General features: G+C 42.0%; 1 long non-coding RNA gene across 5 annotated transcripts in view; it reads left to right on the forward strand.

Annotated features, from left to right (window-relative positions):
• Positions 1-20,105: 20,105 nt before the first annotated feature.
• The window catches only part of LOC122214511, a 161,811-nt gene continuing 160,535 nt past the window's right edge, over positions 20,106-21,381 (forward strand). For 2 of the 5 annotated variants that reach the window (XR_006199916.1, XR_006199918.1), the window contains exon 1: positions 20,114-20,461. This is a non-coding gene — a long non-coding RNA (uncharacterized LOC122214511). Of the gene's footprint in view, positions 20,462-21,381 lie in introns of all 5 variants that reach the window. The other 3 variants (XR_006199919.1, XR_006199915.1, XR_006199917.1) reach the window with 3 other exon arrangements.

The following is a 21,381-nucleotide window of genomic DNA, read 5'->3' on the forward strand; positions in this document are numbered from 1 at the left end:
AGAAGTCTCGCGATAAGAAGGGGTTGGCTAACTCAGGGCTTCAACACAGCACAAGGACCCAGATTCTTCCATCCTCAGGATGTCAGCGGGGTCCTCGGGGATGGCCTCCCCATGGCTGCCACTGTTCTCAGCCCCACCCCTGAGGTATCTGGAGGAAGACAGCATTCCCAGAATCACACCCAGCACACTTCCTCTTGCATCTCATTGGTCAGACCAGGCCAGCCACCTTTAACATCACTCACCAGCAAGGGAATAGCATCACCTTCACTGGTGCACTTTTTCTGTAAAGAGATGAAATACTTTTGACTTGTGGGTCAAGAGGCAAAACTGAGGGTATTGTGCAGGTACTTCTATAATAAGAGAGAAAACACATTTGCATAAAGTCTTCATGGGTTGATAAAATTAAAAATAGAATAATGGTTAAATATAATTTTTTAAAATTCAGGTCTACTAATGAGAAGAATAGACTTTTTAGGGAGGATAACATTTTGCATATCTTTTGGCAAAGATAGTATTCCCTGTCATCAGAAAAGATTGCACACGTTCATCTGTTAACGCTGATCTATAATGAGATTTTACATATTTCATCTCTGAAAATGTCTTCACACAGACAGGTGATACATGTGACCTGAAAATCCTTTCAAGTTGTAACCTTGTTACTGTGACTGGTAGCGTGCCACTACCCAAGTTTGCTGTGGTTGTGTGAAGGCAGCCACAGACAAAAAGTAAATGAATTGGGACACAGCTGTGTTCCAATAAAACTTTACTTATCATCACTGTGATTTGCAGTTGATGTAATTTTCATGGGTAATAAAGTAGCAATCTTTTGTTTTTCTTTTCAACTATATAGAATGTAAAAAAAAAAATTAAATGTAAGCTGCACAAAAACAGGCAGTATACCAAATTTGGCCCATGGGCTATAGTTTTCTGATTCCTGCTCTAGAATCATGAGGATTTCCTCTGAGTCATGAGGGAAAGGGACCCTATCTTCAGGGATCAGGTAGAAAATCCTTGGGTAGGGATCCAACTGTGTTGGATCTCCCTACTTCAAGGGAGAAATTTCAAGGCTAAGGGAACAGTAGGTGCAAAGGTCCTGCAGCAGTGATAAGCCTGGCATCTATGTCCCTCAGTCAGGATCAGAAAGGAGAAGGAGAAGAGGTGCCCAAGATGAGGGCGGAGAGGGGGAGACAACTTCCAAATGGTGATGTGAGGAGTCCCACAGAGCCTCTCCCCAGCAAAGCAACCATAACTGGTGAAAATTATTTTAAAAAACAAAACCCAACCATTTAAACTCTGAAAATTGTCCTAAAGGCACATAACAAATAAATATTTATTCAAGAAAATGTGTCAAATCTTGGTAAGAACAGTGAGAGCCTGTGGCACTTGAAGCGAAACCCGTTCTCTCCTGCCCCTCCCCGCCACCCAGCTCCATGCTGCAGAGGCTAAATTCCAGACGAGTGTTGCCAAAATGTCGGGCCTCCCTTCCTCCACCCGGTCCCCACTGGTAAGGTAGAGGCGCTATTCCAGGTACGGCAAGCTGATAATACTGGTGCCCAGTTACCTTCACCCAGCTTGCTCATAGGGACACCGGGAGAGGCACACTGTCCACACAAGGATAGACAAGCCAGGGAGGTCAGAAAGTGCTGCCCAGCACCTGCTCATAAAGCAGGGACATTGCTCTGAGAAAGGCGGACCACTGTTTTGATCCTAGTTCTGAGGAAGAGACTCAGAGATTTTGTCCAAGAGAGAGACAGGTCTGAAAAGAGTGCACCAATATGGATCTACCGAAAGGACAGGTAGTAAGTAATGTAGGTGAGGATGTAGAGAAACCAGACCCCTCATACACCGCTGCTGGGAATGTAGAATGGTGCAACCATCTTGGAAAACAGTCCTTATTACTTTCTTGATGATGTCCTTGGAGCACAAAATTTTTAATTTTGATGAAATCCAAGTTATTTATACATATGCATATTGGAAATTCTAGAGGAAAAGAGAAAAAAAAAGGGCGGGAAGAATATATGAAGAAATAATGGCTAAAGATTTCTCCAAATTGAAAAGATTAAGCACTGAATTACCAATGACCCAGCAATGCCACTCCTAGATACGTATCCAAGAGAATAGCCACATGAAAGCTTATCTACAAATGTTCACAGTGATATTATTCACAATACCCAGAATGTCATCAACTGATGAATGAATACACAAAACCAGGTGTATCCCTACAAGGTAGTATTATTCAGCCATAAAAAGAACTGAAGTATTGATACATTCTACAACATTGATGAACCTTGAAAACCATATGCTAAATGAAAGAAACCAGTCACACAAGACCACACATTGTCCATTTATATGAAATGTCTACACTAGGCAAATCTAGAGAGACAGAAAGTAGACCCGTGATTGTCAGGCTGTGAGCTTGGGAGAAAGGCAGAGTGACTGCTGACAGGTATGGGGTTAGTTTTTAGCATGATGGAAAGGTTCTAAAATTGATTATGGTAATGGTTGCATAACTCTGTGAACATATTACAAACCAGCAAATTGTAAACTTTAAATGGATGGTGTATCCAAAGTAAATTGGATACTTTAAGTGGAATTGGTGGTATGTGAGTTATATCTCAATAAGGCTGTTATAAAAATAACAAAGGTGAGACGGGAGAGGTGGACTACAGACCCAGATCTGCAGTGTCTTGCTGGCCTGATGGAGAGTCTGGCTTTACTGCAGTGAATGGGAAAACATTGGAGGTTTCAGAGCAGGAAATCAGATATGATCTGATTTACATTAAAAAATATTGCTTATAACCCCTTGCTCATATTAAGAATATTATTGCCAATGTTACTACTCTCTTGACTCTGCAGTTTGAATGGAATAAATTCATTAAATGCCTGCTCTGTAACTTCCAGGACACCAGTGCCCATTAAGTACTCACTAGCTAAAAGTTCAGACCCAAGAAAGGCTGTCAGAAAATCCTGGAGTATCAGCCACAGCCTCATCCTGCTTGCTGGGATGGTGGGCTCCAAATGGCTCCAGTCTCTGCTTACCCTTAATGCAGTCTGAGGAGCCAGACACAGAGAATCACACAGTGGGGGGCATCCATCCAGGACCCCAGCCCTCCTGACCTCTGCTATTTGCCTCTTTGACCCTGATTATGGAAGGGAAAACCTTACGTCTTCTCAGAGCCATTCCCCAAGTCAGGTTACTCCACAGCTGAAGGCTGTTTCCTCTGATAATCTCCTGTGAGTATGTCCTCAAAGACTCCTGAGTCCTCAATAATGAATATTAATAATGTGTAATAACAAATCTAATAATGAATGTTCTTAAAGTGATTAAATACTTCTAAAGAAAAAATTCGTGTGTGTGTGTGTGTGTGTGTGTGTGTGTGAGTGTATGTGTGAAAACAGAGTCTCAAGTAGCTTTTATATGTGAGGTCTGGCAGCTTCAAGCAAGGAAGGAAGCAAACATCTCATTTTGCAGTTAACCTGTCTTATTACATCATTTGTTGGCAACCTTGGATGACATTAGTTCTGGGAACTGGCCATATGTTTTTGAAAAGATAAGGACTCTACCTCCAGATATATTGATGGCAATGAGATCATGACATGAAAAGCTGGGGTTGTAGCAGTAAAACCTACCATCAAAAATTTAGACCACAGGTCAGACACTCAAATACCTTTGCGGACAGAGTAGTAACACAGCAGTGTGCGGCTACTTTCTGTTAAGACTCCAGTGAACTGTGGTTACCTGAGAGGTTGTGGCTCAAATATATCCAAATTAAAAAACAATTAGATATTATGTTAGTTAAATCCAACCCAACTGGTGGACCCACTGGCTTCCAATTTGTAAGCCACTAGATGGATTTGCTGAATCAGTTTTAACCTTGAGACCATCTTACAGGATCTAAAGCCCCCAGGTTTACTCTCCTATTTATAATAAACCTCGGTAGTTTCCTCGGACAGAGTTCTCCGTATAGCTGCTGACTCATTATTATTTTTGTATTGTAAGTGAGAAACTCTCCTTGTGGGAGTATCTCTAATAGCGACAGGTGAGGATGATGGTGATGATCCATGTTCCATGCAACAGACCCTGGGCTAAGAGTTTCAAATTACTCGCTCTACTTTATATGCTTCCTTTTTAAAAATTCTCATGGAATAGACACCACTAAAGCCTTGAACTTAACCGAGGAAGTAAATGAGGGTCAGAAAAGTTAAGCAACTTAATGAAAACCACACAGCTCTGTAGCTTCGAAAACCTTCCAAAGAAAATCATTATTTAACGAAACACCTGGTCCTTTACTATTGCCTTTTTTGGTAGGTTTTAGAATGTGTCCTAAGCATTTACTTGAATTTCAGTTCAAGTTTTCCAAGCATGCCCATGGATATAAACATTTATTGAAATATGCTTTTAAAGACAGTAAATTCACAAATATCTGGTAAAAGATAATGAAGTAAGGGGCAGCATAGGGGTTCTATCACTAGAACTAAACTTGAAGCTCCTGAACATTGGTCTAAAACAGGAGTCAACAAACTATGGCACAGGGGCCAAATCCAGACTGCAACCTGCTTTTATAAATAAAGTTTTATGGGGACACAGCTGCACCCATTTACTATGTATGATCAATGGCTCCTTTCCCAGTCTAACTGCAGAGTTGAGAGGTTGTGACAAAGACTGTATGTTCTGCAAAACAAAAGTATTTACTATCTGACCCTTTATAGGAAAATTTTGCTGATCTTGGTCTAAAATAACTAATACCATATACATAATACATCTATAATTTCCCCAATTCTATAATCTCTCTGGCTGTCTTTTCCTTCATTTCGGCAACAAGGAAAAAACACTAGGGTTAAAAAAAGTGCCTCGGTAAATTTCCCATCTTGTCTCCTGAACTGGATAAAGGTCTCCTTTTTATTCGGGGCCGGCAGGGGTGGGGACCAGTGTTAAGAGGGGTCAAGCCACTTGCCCAGGTCATGGAGCAGGTGGGACAACACTGAATAACAACAATATCAGTAATAATAAAACAGCTCTTTACTGAGTGCTTAACACTGTGCCCTGTGCTTTACAGGCAGTGTCTCCCAGAATCCTTGTAACTGCCTTCTGGGGTGGTTACCATTAGTGCCTCATCTGATAGATGAGGAAAGTGGGGCCTAGACCAGGCAATTTCCCAAGATCACACAACCTTCTCTGACTCCAAATAAAGTGCTGTCTTTGACTATAGACTATCAGAGCATCTCTCGAGTGAGCAATCTGCCTTAAGGCTTTCCTCAGGGACTTGGTGGAGCTAGAAACAACAGGTATGGCTGCTGTGAAGCACTGAGTCTCTTGTGGCCACAAAATAAAGAGAAGCAGGAGCCTGGAGAGGCTCTGGACCAAGATCTACCTGCTAGGGCTGGAGCCTTACAGACCACTTGCATATCAGATGCTCTGGCCTGCTGGGTGCTGGATAGCAGGCAGAGCGTCCCGAGCCACCTGGCTCCCCGGTCATTGAAGGCCAGGTGAACTAACTTAGTTTCCAATAGCAGCACATGAGAACCTGATTCTGAGTTGGAACGTGCGCCCCCAGGTGCTTCTTGTATAAACGAATGCTTGAGAATCACTGGGTAGGTAATAAAAGACCGTTTCACCCAGAGAAAGCCAGGTAGATGCAGACTAGTTTTTCTGGCCAGGAAGAGACAGAGTTCTGCAACCAGGCGGTCCTTTTAAGCCCAGAAAAGTGGTGAGTAGGCATGTTTGCTTTCAAAGCACAGAGGGAGGTGACGGGAAAGAGGTGGGAAAGGAAAGGGAGGAGATGGTCAGCTTTCATCTCTCCTTCCTTTCTTAGCATCGGCCCCTCTAGTATGAGCACTGACTGCGGCAGACTGAATAATGTGCTCCCCACCATGTCCCCCCGCCAAGAGGTCCCCATCCTGGTCCTCAGGACCTAGAGATATGTTCCTGTACATGGTAAAAAGGATTTTGTAGATTAACATTCTGGATCTTGAGATGGAGAGATTTCCTTGGATTATCTGTGTAGACCCATACTAATCAGATAAACCCTTAAATGTAGAAAACATTTCCTGACTAAATTTTGAGAGATGCCAGAGCAAGAAGAGTTAGGAGGGATTTGCAACAGGAAAGAGACTTCACCCACTGTTGCTGGCTTTAAGAAGTAGGAAGTGGCCACAAGCTAAGGAACTGTGGGTGCCCTCTAACAATTGGAAATTGCCCCTAGTTGACAACCAGGGAGGAAACCAGGATCCCTGGTTCCCAAACTACACGGAACAAAATTCTGCCAACAGTCTGCATGAGGAAGGAATCAGATGATCCCCTAGAGCTGCCAGAAAGGAGCACAGAAAACCTTGCTGACGTTTTGATTTTGCTTTAATGAGACCTGCACTGATTGCACTTGCTACCTATAGAATTGTAAAATCATAAACTTGCATTGTTTTAGAAACTCAGTTTGTGGCAATTTGTTAGGGCAGCAATGGAAATTAGTGTTCTGACTCAGAGCTTTCTACTTGTTGTTTATCCTCAAGTTTTTCAGGTACAGTCGTGCCAGACTAGACCAGATAATGAACTGTTTTTGCCCTATGGTGCAATTCAGGCACCTGTATCTCCCACAGTACCCCCACAAGCCCCTAAAAGTCTGAGTGCAATGTCTGCTCTAGCACCTTGCCCAGAATTTCTGCAGCAGTGCCAGAAGGAGTGGTGGCCATCGGTGACTTGCTTTGTGCCTTTGGATTCTTCTCTAGTCCTCTTGAGCTATTCTTAGAATCATTGCCTTTGTTTCTTCACCCTGTGCTTCTCATGCAGTGTTCTTTTTCCCAAGAAAGGAAATAAATGCATTGTTTAATTTATGAGGATATAATACTATAATAGTATATTCCTCTGCCTGAAATGTATTCTTAAGTATTACCTTGGTCTGTACTTTAATTGAATTGGATAGAGACGGCACACTGCCGTTGTTAAGGTTAACGGCCCAATGATTTACAAGACAAGGCACATTTACTGGCAAATAGATTTTAGTAATTGTTCCGCTCCACGGTGAGAATAACAGCTTGTGCATTGATTCCTCATGTTCTGGAACTGGGGCTCACCTAGAGGAGACTGAGCTCAGGGTCCTAGAAACACAGAAGGCTGCCTAGGACGGATGAAATTAGCAGGCCTCACAAACTCTTCCTGCTCAGAGTACTTTGGCCCAGGGACGGCCTCAGGTGGAGGGAATGGTATCCAGAAATGAAACACACACACACACACACACACACACAAACTAATAAGGGATTGTTTTTTCCTAATCTGAGGAAGGTGGAAGATGAGCTATACTTGATACTCTGGACTTTGCCACTGGGGACTCGGTTTGGCATTTCTAAGGGGAAGGGATGAATTAAATAGCTAGGGGGAAAATATCTGCTAGGGTGGTTTGATCTTTTAGAAAAATCTTAGCAACGATGTTGGGGACCAGAAAGGAAGTCCACTTTCCAGAATGACTGCATTTGCTCTTTTGATACCCTTGCCTGCATGGTGGTTGAGAGTCACAGAATGGTCTATAAAACCAGGCCACTCTGAATATGTCTTGCTAAGTCTGACCCTTATTTTCTTCATCTCCAAGAATATTGATGAGGCCACAAGTTCTGTTTCAAGAACAGATTATCTTGCATTAACTGTGACAGAAACTCTAAGGAGGGAATTGAACCAGGACTGGTTGGGGTGGTGGGGAGGGTGGGGAGAGCTGGGAATTGCTGAGGCCATGGTTCCTCAATGACGCACATGCACCCAGGCCTCTGAGCCTCAGCAGCCACTGAGTGTAGGGCCCGCCCCACTTTGGCCTGTGGTATTCCCCAGAAAGTGATGGAGAAGATTCAAAGCACAAGGACAGCAATCCTTATTTTTTCACGGACGTTCTTTGTATTGTATATTAAATAAGTCCTCTGGAGGTTACATAGGACAGACTACGAGAGGAGCCTAGCTGTAGAGAAAAAGCTAACTGAATATTGTCCCACTTGAAAGATGATGTTATTAAAAAGCAAAAGGAGGGCAGTGCTTCTGGATGAATGTATTATCATGTGCATGCACGGTGAAGTTTTTCTTCTTTTTTTAAAAAAAAAAACAAACCTTGAAATGGTGAAATAGCATACTTGGCAGTCAGGGTCTACAACATATACTTTAAGTCAGAGGAAACTAAGCACTCCTGGACTCTCACCCAGTTTAAGAAAAAGAACCACCTGATGGCCACCGTCTGTTCCCAATGACCCCCTCCCCGGTCATGCCACCTCCCTCCCACAGAGGGCACTCTCTGAATTTGGTGCAATGACTTCATTTTTAAGAGCTTTTCTCAACATCTCTGCAGTTGTTCAGTACATTTTTAACATTTGCTATAGCTTTTCATTGTATAAATAAACCACAACTGGCTTAACTGCTCTAACATTGATGGAAGCGAGGGCCATTTCCAGTGTTTGGTATCACAGATGAGGCTGGTGTGCACATGGTTGTGACTGTCGGCGTATGACACGTGCAAGAGTTCTCTCAGGTGTCTAAGTGATCTCTAGTGTGTGTCCATGTACCATCTACCTGCACTGTCTAATGCCAAATTGTATTCTAAAGTGGTTGTACCAACTTTTACCCCCCACCAGCCGTAATGAGCACTCCCACTGCTCCATATGCTGGCCAATAGCAGATGTTTTTAGAGTCCTGTTTCGATAATCTGATAGTATTAAGGATATTTAATTGTGGGTTTAGTTTGTAATGCATTTGGATTGTTTCCAAGGTCAAATATCTTATGTTGGCTGTTTGCATCTTCTGTGAATAAACTTCTTCGTGATCTTTTTCATTTTCTGTTGAGTTTTGTTCTTTTTATTAACTCCTAGCTCTATATATATTCTAGACCAATGCTGCCCAATAAAGCTCTAATGCAGGTCACTATTGTAATTTAAAATTTTTCTAATAGTCACATTTAAAAAAGTAAAAAGAAACTTGTAAAATTGATCATAATTATTATTTCATTTAACTTAGTTTATATTATTTATCCAAAAATATCCAAAATAATTATTAATGAAGTCTTTGGAATCTGCAGGGTATTTTAAACTTAGAGTAAATAGCAGTTCGTGCTGGCCACATTTCAGTTGCTCCGTAACCATGTGTCTCATGGCCGCTGTCTAGAGGCTGTTCCCTTGTCCGTCATATTTTCTTCCAACCTGTAGCTGTATTGTTGCTTTTTGTGGCTTTTATGAACAGAATTTTTATGAACAGAAGTTTTCCACTTTAACATGGTCACATTTGATCAGTCTTCATGCTTTAAGTTCCAACATGGTTAACATACAGTGCTATATTAGCTTCAGGTGTACAATGGAGTATTCAACTTCTATACAGTGCTCATCCTAAGTGTGCTCTTAATTTCCTTCATCTTACTGCTTTTTTGCATTTTAGGAAATCCTTTTCTAGACTAAGGGTATTAAAATTTTATTTATTTTTTGTCCAGAAGGTTTAAATGTTTGTCCTTTACATGTAAGGTCTTAATGTGTATGGAATCCATGTTTGTGTATTTTTGTGATGGTTTGTAGTTCACTTTTCCATATTGTCACCCATCTGCCCTTATTGAATAGCCTTTTTTGTCCCCCTGTTCTGCCAGCCCCATCAACTTCCCATCAGAGAGCCTGTCAGGTTTTGGACCCGTTCTTCTCTTCCATTTGTCTATTTGTCTACTTCTCAAATGCCACACTGTCTTCATTTTTCTTATAGCTACTATAAGCCTTGTTATTTGATGGGGCAAGTCCCTTGGCTTCTTTCTTAAAAGTTTCTTGGTATATTTGGCCCTTTGCTTTCAGATTTTCAATATCGAAACCGGTTTGTCATGATGTGTGAAAATCCTCTGGTGGCCCTTCTGTTCACACAGATGTGTTACTTTGCCTCTCTGGCCTGTCTTTCCGTCTGTAAAATGAAAGCAGCATGGTGTCGTTTTTACAGGATTGTTTTGAGGATTAAATCAAATAATGCATGCAAAGGTCCTAGCATAGTACCTGGCACATGTGAAATTCTCAATAAGTAAAATGAGTAGTTTTATTATTTTTAGAGTGGAGAGGTGGCCAGCCTGTTGTGAAGGATGCTGGGATCCTGAGAGGAAGTCTGGCTTTTAACTGTGTGGGCTGTTGCACAGGAACCGTGTTCTTATTACTACCTTGTCCTCACGTTTTGATGAAGGCTTTTGTGCTTAATGCTAGTAATGTGTGTGTACCACCCTTCACGCTTAAAGGATTTTCTTTCGGTCATATTTGGATTGTTCAGGAAACTTGAACAAGTAAGCATGCACATATTTGGAAATAGGAGACTGGAGCTTCAGCTGAGTCTGAGAAGCTCTATCAGGGCACTGGGGTGAGAGGTAATGAGGGCCAGAATCTTCTACTCTACCACCTACATGTCAGCTATCATGCAGGATGATAACCCGAGGAGGTAGAGGTGAGGTAGGATTGCCAGAGAAGATATAGGACATTCGGCTCCGTTGGAATCTCAGGTAAACAATGAGTAACTTTTTTTTTTTTTAGTATTAACTATGTCCCAAATATTGCATGAGACCTACTCATATTAAAATTTATTCACTTATCTGAAATTCAAATTTAACTGAGCATCTTAGGTGGTTGTTTTTGTTGTGTTTGTTTTTTTTTGTTTTTTTTTTTTTTGTTTTTTTTTTTTTATCAGCTAAAACAGGCAGCCCTAGGTGGGGGACATTGTCATTCCTTCTACATGTTATGACTGTGCTCTAATAATTTAGTACATACATTGTCTTTCAATGGCGTGCAGTCTAACTAACCTCTTCTTTTGACAAATGTGGAAACTGAGATCCAGAGGTTCAGAGCTGGTTAACTGCAAAAATCGGATGGTTCTAGATCTCGTGTTCTTCCTAATGCTTCTAAATGTGCAAAAGGACACAGTCAACTTTTCATTATTCTCATCCTGGAGAGGTAGAGACCTCTACCACCACTGACCTTCAGTCATGTGCAGGTTCTGTGGCAGGCCCTGGCCACCGGGCCAGTATCTGGTCACCCAGGTGTGAAAGGCTCAGGATTCTATAAAGTTTCATGCTGGCCTGGAGTTTGAAGGGCATAAGGGTAAATGGCCCACATTTGAGGGCCTCTGTTGGAATGATTGCTTTGTCAAAGCCTTCAGTTACTATAGTGCTAGGGATCAGAGAAGCAGATAAAAGCATAGAAATCTTTAGATTAAAAAAAAAAATGATGAAAGGGAAGGAAAGATGAACAGATAGGAAGAGCTACTGCCACTTCCTGGCATCTGGAGGGACTGGAGGACATAATGGTGGAGAAGTGGGGCTCCACTGGGAGAGTCAAGTGGGATAATAAGATTTAATATCAGAAATTTTTTCCCCCTAAAATGAAGAGCCTTAGCCTGAGAAAGGGCTCCCAGGGGCCTCTTTGATGAAGAGTCCCATTGCTGGAGTCGTTTAAAACCAGAACTGAACGAAGCAACGGAAAGTGAACTGCAGGAAAGCCTCCCCTGAATATCTTTTGGGACAGCCTTGATAATCTGATAGGTCTTTCTTTTCTCCATGCCCGTGAATCTCTGGTTCATATGAAAACATAATGGTTAAAACTCTCAGGGAACCAGAAATTGAAAATTTAATTGAAAGTAATTTTCATACAGTGAAGTATGGTTTAGAAATTCAGTGTGCGTGTGCATGTGTGTGTTTTAATCCAGGATAGTGTGAGCAATGAGTCTTCAAATCCTCACCAGGCCAAAGCTTTGTTTCCACCTTGCTGAGCTGTTACTGTTCCTCACCTCTCGTTTCAAATTATTTTTATGTGACACTTGGATGATTATGCCTATTTGACTTCATTTTTCTAACTAAATAGTCTTCAGGAAATAGATCGCCCAGCTTCCTTTGAAGCTCTAAATAAACATTCACAGTATCTATGTGCTATAAAATCAGCTCCTCTATGATGCTGATCCAAGGCATGAAAATTGCCCCTCCTGGCGCTGGATGCCAAGCCTGGTTGACCTTCCCAATTTTTCGGCTGCAAATCTGAAAACAAACCCAGCTGTTGCAGAGAAACATCAGGCATAGGCACACATTAGATAAGTGTTCATGTTTTTCTTTCATAGCAGATGGCCTCACAGGAGATGAATCACGTAAACCACCCTACCTGTTAGCACGCCTTCATTGCCGTCATTTTATTTTCCTACGTCAGTTCTAATATTCCTGGTAACAGAGGCTTTTTTTAAGGCAATTTGGGGAGCAGCTATTGTCTTTTGCTTTGTATCTTACATGCCTTCCACACGAGGAAGAATGACCCGTTGTGGATTCGCCCTTTCTGTTCCAGCTCTCTCTCCCCAGCCCCACCTCTGCAGCCCCATGGGCCTCCCTGCTTCCCCCTGCATCTTCTTTGCTGTCTCTCCTGTGGCTGCAGCCATAGGAAGCTTCCTTGAGGAGAGCCTTGATCCTATCTCTCTCCTGCTCCGAAATTGTCAATAGCTCCCCGTTTTCTAAGAGGCATTTCCCCTAAAACATCCCTCTTTCACACACCATCTCCATTATCTCTGCTGTTTCCCCCTTCCTTCTGTGTGCTGTTGTTTACTTCATATTTATCTTTAAATGGACTCACTTTTTTTTTTTTCACTTAAATGTATTCTAGGAGGAAACTTTATCTGTAAGTAAATGGGAAGCCAGTATCATCTATCATAAATAGAAGCTAACAATAAATGCAATGAAAACAAAACAAAACAGAAGTAGTATCTTCTAGCTAGATATTAATGCCTGAGGCTATAAGCCTGAGGCCTGCTCTCATGTGTGAGCTTGCTTTCTTGCTCTCTCTCTCTCTCTCTTTCTGCTTACAAAGGTGAATGATTATTCAGTTATCTTCCATTTGTCCCTCAGGATACATTTTCCTCCTTTCTCCTTGCCCCTGGAGGCTAAGCCCTATGGACTAATCTTTGGGCTCCTTTGTCTTTTGGCTTCCACCAGGGCTTAGCCTATGGGAGCCCAGTAGGGTATAGGAGTGAGAGTATGGATCCGGGGCTTTGTGTTTGGTTTCCCCAGACTTGTAGTGCTTCTGACCAAAGGTTACTGCTTGTTTTAGGGTGCTTTGTTCCACATGGCTCTCCTCTCCTGGATTATGGCAAACTCCCTCCTCTAATCTCTTTAGGCCTAGAGTTGGTAACCAAGTGTCTTTACTAGCCCTGGTTTACTGCACTGCCCTTATGCTTCGCTATACTTGTGGTTTGTCAATAGTCCCTTTGTTAATCCATCCTCAGATTCTCCTATTTGACATGTCCTATCTCTCTATGGAGACCCTGACTAACACAGTTGTCATGACCTAGACGTTCTAGATAAATCTGCATCAGTGGAGACTCTCCTTGGGTTCATCAAAGATTAGAAGGGGGTGGATTGATATACTGTCTATGTCCCACTATGGTGCATACCAGTGACACATGTGTTATGCACTCAGGGACATACCTTTCTATGGAATTCTATGGGATTCAAGCTGGACTGGAGTCATCACCCTTCTCCTCCTGTTTCCTTCCACATACCCTTTGTTACAGACCAATGAACTTGATGCTGTTCCTTGTTCCTGCCGCATGGTTCCTCACCTTTGGTCTGTATTTAGCCTGTTTCTTCTGCTTAGAAAGAACACCTCCATCTCTGTGGTGAATTTGGTCCCTATTCTGATGCTGCCTTCTCTACCAGGGCCTCATTGATCTGACTGCTTCTCTTGTAGTGCCAAGTGACTCTCTTAATATTGTCTCCATTTCCCCCAAACCCTGTATGTCCTTCCCTTCACATCTTTCATGGGATGCAGAGGAGCAAAGAGTTGGCTCCAGGCTGAGCTGAGACTCTATACAGTTGTGTCAGCCTCTTGGACCCACTTCTGACACCAGGTGGCTCCTTCTCATGGCTGATTATATTCTTGCTTGTATTATGATAATGCCTTTTCTCCTGTACTATATGTAAGTCTCCATTAATTAATTTAACAAATGGTAATTAAAACCTACAAAGTTCCAGGTACCTGGTAGGTGCTGGACATATAGCGATACGTAAAACAACATGATCCCTATCCCAAGGAGCTAAAGGCCATAGAAAACTGCAGAAACCCTTTGAGACTGAACCATTCTAAGGAAGCCATTGACTTTATGTCCCCATCAATAATTTATTTACACACAGACATACATGAACAGCGTGTATTGGTTTACCATTGGGGTTGAAACCAACCTGTGTTTTGAGGTCTTCTTGGGAGACAACTTATATGCCCTCTTCAAAGGGTTATTATAAGGGGGTCAGTATACCACATGAAAGGGCTCTTAATATCCAGCACCAAATAAGAGCTCAGTATGTACATCAGAGGTGGTAGTTGGAGGGGAGTAGTCTTTAGACAGTAAAAGGTTGGAAATTGGCTCTCTTAGAAAAAAGCAACATTGGGGCGCCTGGGTGGCTCGGTCGGTTAAGCGTCTGACTTCGGCTCAGGTCATGATCTCACGGTCCGTGAGTTCGAGCCCCGCGTCGGGCTCTGTGCTGACAGCTCAGAGCCTGGAGCCTGTTTCAGATTCTGTGTCTCCCTCTCTCTCTGCTCCTCCCCTGTTCATGCTCTGTCTCTCTCTGTCTCAAAAATAAATAAACGTTAAAAAAAAAAAAATTAAAAAAAAAAAAAGAAAAAAGCAACATTGATATTTGCTTGAGAGCACTTGGGTTCAGACTCCCTAGTTCCAAGTACCTGGGCTGTGATTATAAACAAGCTTGCAGGGAAACCCTCAGTAAACCTGAGCAGGAGCTGCAGAAGGAGCTGAAGGTATTTAGAGAAAACAAACTCACACAGGCAGAGAACAAGTCAGCCCAGAAAATTCACACACCTTCCACTAAGATTCTATGTGTGCAAATTTTTTTGGTACACTCTAGAACTGACCTAGGAATACCGAGGATTAAACAGGTTGTCAACACATATTCACCATATTGAGTCCATTTTGGGTGTATAACATCACAAACCCTATTTAAGGATGGTGCTGGGCATGGTCTATATTTTGAATACAGACTCTTATTCCCATCCTAAGAGAATTTACAACTGACAAATTATTACAAGGACTAATCTTTTTCTCCTTATCAGAGAAATATAACTTGGAAGATAGTGGGAAAAACTCCACCTTCTCTATTTTGAAAGACCAAAAAGTGTTAGTTTGTGAGATTGCCCTGGGTCCTTCATCTTGGAGAAGGATATGCAGAATCCCTTTCCTGGCTTCCAGAGAGAACTTGGCTCCATGGAAGCCCATGGATATCTTTCATACTGTCCCTCTTAAAGAGCAAGCAGCTGAATTTCCTGAATAAGAATCACTGCTTTCTCTTTGAATACTTACTTTGTATGACCAGCAGTGGAATGAAACTTTATAATTAGCTCATTCTGAGAAGAACCCACTGAAGTGGTTACACTTTCCCATTTAGCATGTGATGAATTGGAGGTCCATCAAGGTCCAATATCTTGCCCACAGGACACTCAGATGGTGAGTAAGGAGCATTCAGTTCTCCCTGATGCCCAAACTTGTTCTCTTTTTACTTGCTCACATGGTCTCTCAACACCTTGTGTTCCAGATGTTTGGTTAGGTGGATCTGACATGGAGTATTTGATAGCTTTTAGCTGGAATTCTGTTTTCTGCCTTAGTACAATGACTGATGTTCTAAAGATGACTCCAACCCACTGCTGTGTCCTGAAATTAGTCTGAAGTAGGAGGGAGACCTGACCACTGAGCAAAGTTTGCATGTTACAGTACAAGGAGGGGCTCTGATTCTCGTACCACAGTGCCATGCATGTTTGTTTCCTCATTTGTAACCACCTCTCCTACCAGACTATAAATTCCACAAGGCAGAGGCCATAACCATGGTGGTAACCCTCTCTTCCTGGTGCCTAGCAACAAATAATTGTTGAAAGAATGGATTCTATCTGAAATGGTAATCTACATGTAACACACATGACTTAAGTCTATTTGCCTGAATTTCTCAGCAGATAGTTCTGTTCTTTCTGACACGTTGTCTCCTGGTTTGTATAATTTATTCATAGGGTTCTTCTTGGCGTACTAATAAATTCCTATGGGACTTAGACTCTTTATATGCTGTGGAATCCGCCACCATAAAGTGTTCATAAGAAATGACTTTAGAAATATTGTTTGGGGCTATGCCAATTATGAATTTCTGAATACTCATGTCTGGGCTCCTCTCTGCCTCTGAGTATGCAATGTGGGATATTGGCACTTCTTTGTATTAAGATGTGCATAGATTCTGATTTTAAAAAATGGTTGGGAGGTAGCAGGAGAGGAAAGTCTATCAGAAATCTCTACTCTCTGAAACATAGACACTTCACAAACCCTGGCATGAGTTTTAACAAACACATACATAGCATTCGTACGTGGTTTTTTGCTTATGCATCTAGATGATATGATCGATGAACAGGGCCCTGCATCTGTTGTAGGCAGGAAATTGTAGCCTCGTGTCTTGCTACTGCAATGAAATCTGAGGTGCTTTTTGAGTTTTGTTTTCACCCCTTGACAAAATTGAGTCCTGCCTACATACCAACTGAGAAGCCAGCCTATTTGGGAGCTTGAAGCTACCCTACTTGATGGCCTCCCTCTACCCACCAAAGCATAGCAGATGCTGAACAGGAAAAGGGCCTCTGGAGAGTTGACATCCACCAGTTTCTCTGACTTTTGCCAACTGACTTTGCAAGTGTTTCCAAAAGTCCTTCACTGCCTCTGTGGGTGTGAAGAACCCCTGTGCAGTTCAAGGGCTTGTGAAATCACGTGAAACGGGATTGAAAGCCTTCTGGCAAAGCAATTGCAGTTGGAATTAGCTATGTCACCAAGCCACATCCTGGCTTAAATGATGTTGTTTATATCCAACTGCACTCAACAAGTCCCAAAGCCTTCTGTCAAGCACAGAAACCTGACTATAGCATTGGCTCTTAGCTCCTCTCCTTTGTGTAGGAACAAAAAGGATTGCTCTTCCATACCTCTGTGTTTGAGCCCAGAAGGAGTATGTTCCCCACAGGGAAATGTCACTAATATTGAAGTGGATGAAATCCTGGGATTTCTGAATATGGTATACAAATACAGAAAGTTATGGATTAAGAGGCAGAAGGAAGACAGGTCCTCGGCTTCTTGTTCCTTAAGTGTGCCTCTGGAAAAAGGAAATGCAGGCATGTCCACATCAATAAACAGTATTTCTAAGGCTCCGTGTTTTTAATCACAAAATGGAGGAAGAACAGTGCCTGTTGTTGGGGATCAGTGAGGGGCCCTGTTGGAAGATCCATGCAGACCTCTTAGCACAGCCTCTGGCAGATAATGTGCTCCCACCGGGTAGCCAGTGCTGCACGGGGTTATCAGGGTATGAAACGTGTGTGCATGTGTATGCATGTTAGGAGTATAGGCCTTAGAATCCAAAAGATAGAAATAGGTGTCAGGAGACAGGATCTGGTCACAGCTAGACCATTCTCAGATAGGCGATAGGTGCTGGAGTTCCAAGCCAAAGTACCCCTTCCATGGCAGTTCACGTATTATGTACCACATAACCTCCTGTAATGCATTTTCTCTGGTGCCTGAAAGGTTCCATGTGCCCTCTTTTAAAAAATAAAAATAAAAAATTGTTTGTTTTTGAGAGAGAGTGAGAGAGTGAACGGGGGAGGAACAGGAAGAGAGAGGGAGACACAGAATTCAAAGCAGGCTACAGGCTCTGAGCTGTTGGTGCAAGAGCCCAATGTGGGGCTCAAACCCACGAAGTGTGAGAACATGACCCAAGCTGAAGTTGGACACTTAACCGTCTGAGCCATCCAGGGACCCTCTCACTCTCTTTGTTGTTGTTGTTGTTGTTTTTAATGCTTATTTATTTGGAGAGAGCATGCGAGTGAGCAGGGGAAGGGCAGAGAGAGAGGAGAGAGAGAGAATCCCAAACAGGCTACGTGCTGTCAGCACACAGTCTGATGCTGGGCTCAATCCCACAAACCGTGAGATCATGACTTGAAGGGAAATCAAGAGTCAGACACTTAACTGACTGAGACATCCAGGCACCCCTCCATGTGGCTGTCTAATTAGAGACTAAAACAACACACATTAAGACTAAGTACTTGTATTTTGATGCCTCAATTCAAAGAATGGTTCTACGATTTGGCTTATATTTTTTTTGTTCTTTGTGTTTATTGGTGGTAGGGTAGAGGTAGACCTAGAACTTCTGTGTTTTAGTGACCTGAAATCAGAAATTGTTTTAGAGTAGCAAATAAGAAATTACCTATTTTTCACTTCTCTGAAAATAACATTGATTCACCTTCTTGGTAATGAACACTGTACTTCCTAAATTTGTCAGACTTCTCAACCGTATCCCTGTATCAGAAGACTATATGGCTCACTGGTGAGATAACAGTGGCCTATGGTTTGGGAAGAATCATTGCCTTAATGATTTGAAAATCTTGCCCTCTTCCCCCTCCTCAGTCCCCTAATGCTGGAGAGGGTAAAATTACTGCTAAGGGTCTGGGTCTGGGAGAGTAGCCAGAACAGCCTGCCAAGTGCAAAATTGTTTGGAAGAATCAATGTTTAGCTAACAAATTCATGCAAGGTTTTCATTTTATTCCATTCTGTATCCATGTTTGTTCTAATATTGATAGTAAAATGTTTATATGATAGCCCCCATAATACACAAAAATGTTAAGTACAATTAAGACTGCAAGTCTGGGGGCACCCGGGTGGCTCAGATGGTTGAGCATCCGACTTTGGCTCAGGTCATGATCTCTCGGTTTGTGAGTTCGAGCCCTGTGTTGTGCTCTGTGCTGACAGCTCAGAGCCTGGAACCTGCTTCGGATTCTGTGTCTCCCTCTCTCTCTCTGCCCCTCCCCGCTCACACTCTATCTCTCTCTCAAAAATAAATAAACATTAAAAAAAAAATTAATACAGATTTTGCAGTCTTTTTTTTTTTTTTTTAAGGCTACAGTTTCAGGGGAGTCTGGATGGCTCAGTGGGTTAAGCGTCCGACTTCAGGTCATGATTGTGTGGTTCGTGGGTTCGAACCCCACGTTGGGCTCTGTGCTGACAGTTCGGAGCCTGGAGCCTGCTTTGGATTCTGTTCTCCCTCTCTCTCTGCTCATCCCCTGCTCATGCTCTGTCTCTCAAAAATAAATGCTAAAATAAATTTTAAAAAAAGTCCACAGTTTCACTGACTGCCAGATGGAAGACATGGAAGAGATTTATTTGAAACTGTAAATCTTAAATACTTTATCACCCTTTCACTCTATTCAAACTTAAACCCGGTCTAAGACTGGATTGGGAAGGGACTTAGGTGTGGTTTTCAGAAAAAGTCCCGAGCATGCCCCTGAAGTATTGATAAGGTGTATCCTGTCCCACGAACTGCTGTAACATCCTGGAGGAGAGCCCTATATTAGGTTAAAACAGGAAAAAATCCAGCCTTAGTCTGTGATGGTGAAAAATACAGATGTTTCAGACAATAACTGTTTTAATCACCTTTATCAGGTACTTGCCTTGGCTTAGATAAGCAGGGAATCTTCACTGTGTATTCAGAGGGGCCTTTCTAACCCTCCTCCAATGTGGAGGATAAAACAGCCTAAATTCTGCCCAAAATAACTTTATTCATTGAAAAAATACATATTTATATATATGCACACACATATATATACATATATATATACATATATCTCCTACCATATATTAGGTCTTACGTATAGCAGTAAACCAGTAACATGTTAATAAACTGTACAATCAGGGGCCCTAGTCTGATGGAGCTCACATGCTAGGGTAGGGAGAAAAATGATAAGTGAACACAGGAATAAAATAATTTCAAACACTGATATGTGCAACAAAGAAAAATCCCAAGAATGTAAGTAAATTTCTCTACTATTGATTGGGAGGTTGAGGACGATCTGAGGAGATATCATTTAGATCAAAGATCTTAATGATGAGAAGAAGCCATGCATGTGACAATGAGGGAGAAAAGATCTCCAGGCAAAGGGAATCGCTAGTGCAAAGGCCCTGAGGTAGAACCAGTTTAGGTGTATGTTTTTAAGGAGTTCAGGAAGGCCAATATGTTTGGATGCTTGAAGATTGTGACACAGAATCATGAGGGGAGAGGTAGGCAGGAGCAGATCAAGGCAGACCTTGTTACCATAGCAACATGTTTGGCTTTTAATTGTGACAGCAGTTGAGAGCCACAGAAGGAGTTTGAGCAAGAGAGACCTGTGAAGGGTTTTAGAAGATTGTACTGACAGCTGTATAGAAGCAGACCTTCAGGGCCTGCTAGAAGACTCGGGTTTGGCCAGGTATGAGCTGTGTTGGCTTAGACTAACGTGACTGTGGTGAGGAGAGAGAGAAGTGGTGGAAGTAAAGATCCACAAGTGAGCTCAGTGATGGATTCAAAAGAGAAGAATCAAATAATGCCTAGAGTGGTGCCATCCTACTGGAAATAGAGTATAGGTCACACCAGTAGTGAAGTTTTCTAGTTGCCACTTAAAAAAGGTAAAATCAATTTTGATAATACTCTAGATATATTGGCTTAAATAAAATATATTTCAATATGCAATCAATATAAAAAATATTACTGAGAATTTTATCTGTATGTATTTCAAACTAAGTCTTTGAACTCTGGCACATTTTTACGTTTCTCAGGTCAGCTCCATTTTGCAGTGCTCAGTAGCCAGTGTATTGCAGTGTAGCATGGCTGGTTTATCTGGGAGCACCCTGGAACCTAGCGCGGGGCTCTGACAAGGACTTTATCCCTCTGGCATCAGTTTTTTTCTTCCTAATTGGGAGGAAGACTGTTAGGCTGACTTGTGGGAACTCCTATTCTTCCTCTATCAACTTTAACATACAAAACTTTGTGAATATTTAGTCCATGGGACCGTGGCCATGACCCTACCCTTATAGGGGCTGGGCTCAAGGGCATTTGGAAGATGAGGTCTTAAGGTCTGTCTCTCTTGTTTAGCCTTCTCTAAAGTTTCCAGGTTTATGGGTCTCTTCTTGCCATAGAGTCTATAGTGGGCAACTAGTATCAGTAGGAAAGAAAAAAACAGAAAAGGACTTTATGTAAACTGTGCTTGGACCAAGTGAAGGCAAATGACTCCATGGGATTTTGTAAACAAAGTGTTGGATTAAACCCAGCAAATTCAGAAGAACACAAGGCAACAGCATATACTATTGCAAGTGGCAATTTCATTTTACAAAACATCATATTTCATGTGAACTTTGTTTGTGTTAATTAACTTAATGTTAATTTCAATTGTTTTGCAGTTTTGCAAAACAGTTTTCATATATATCTAATTATATGCAAAATGGGTAAGCAGACCTTAGTCCATGTGAAAAATTTTTCTTTAAAAAAAAGAAAAGTCTTTAAATTCACCAACTTCACTGAACCCTGTTCAAAGTGGTAAGCAGTTTCC

The sequence above is a fragment of the Panthera leo genome, chromosome A2 (genome assembly GCF_018350215.1).
Source record: "Panthera leo isolate Ple1 chromosome A2, P.leo_Ple1_pat1.1, whole genome shotgun sequence".
NCBI classification, from domain to species: domain Eukaryota; kingdom Metazoa; phylum Chordata; class Mammalia; order Carnivora; family Felidae; genus Panthera; species Panthera leo.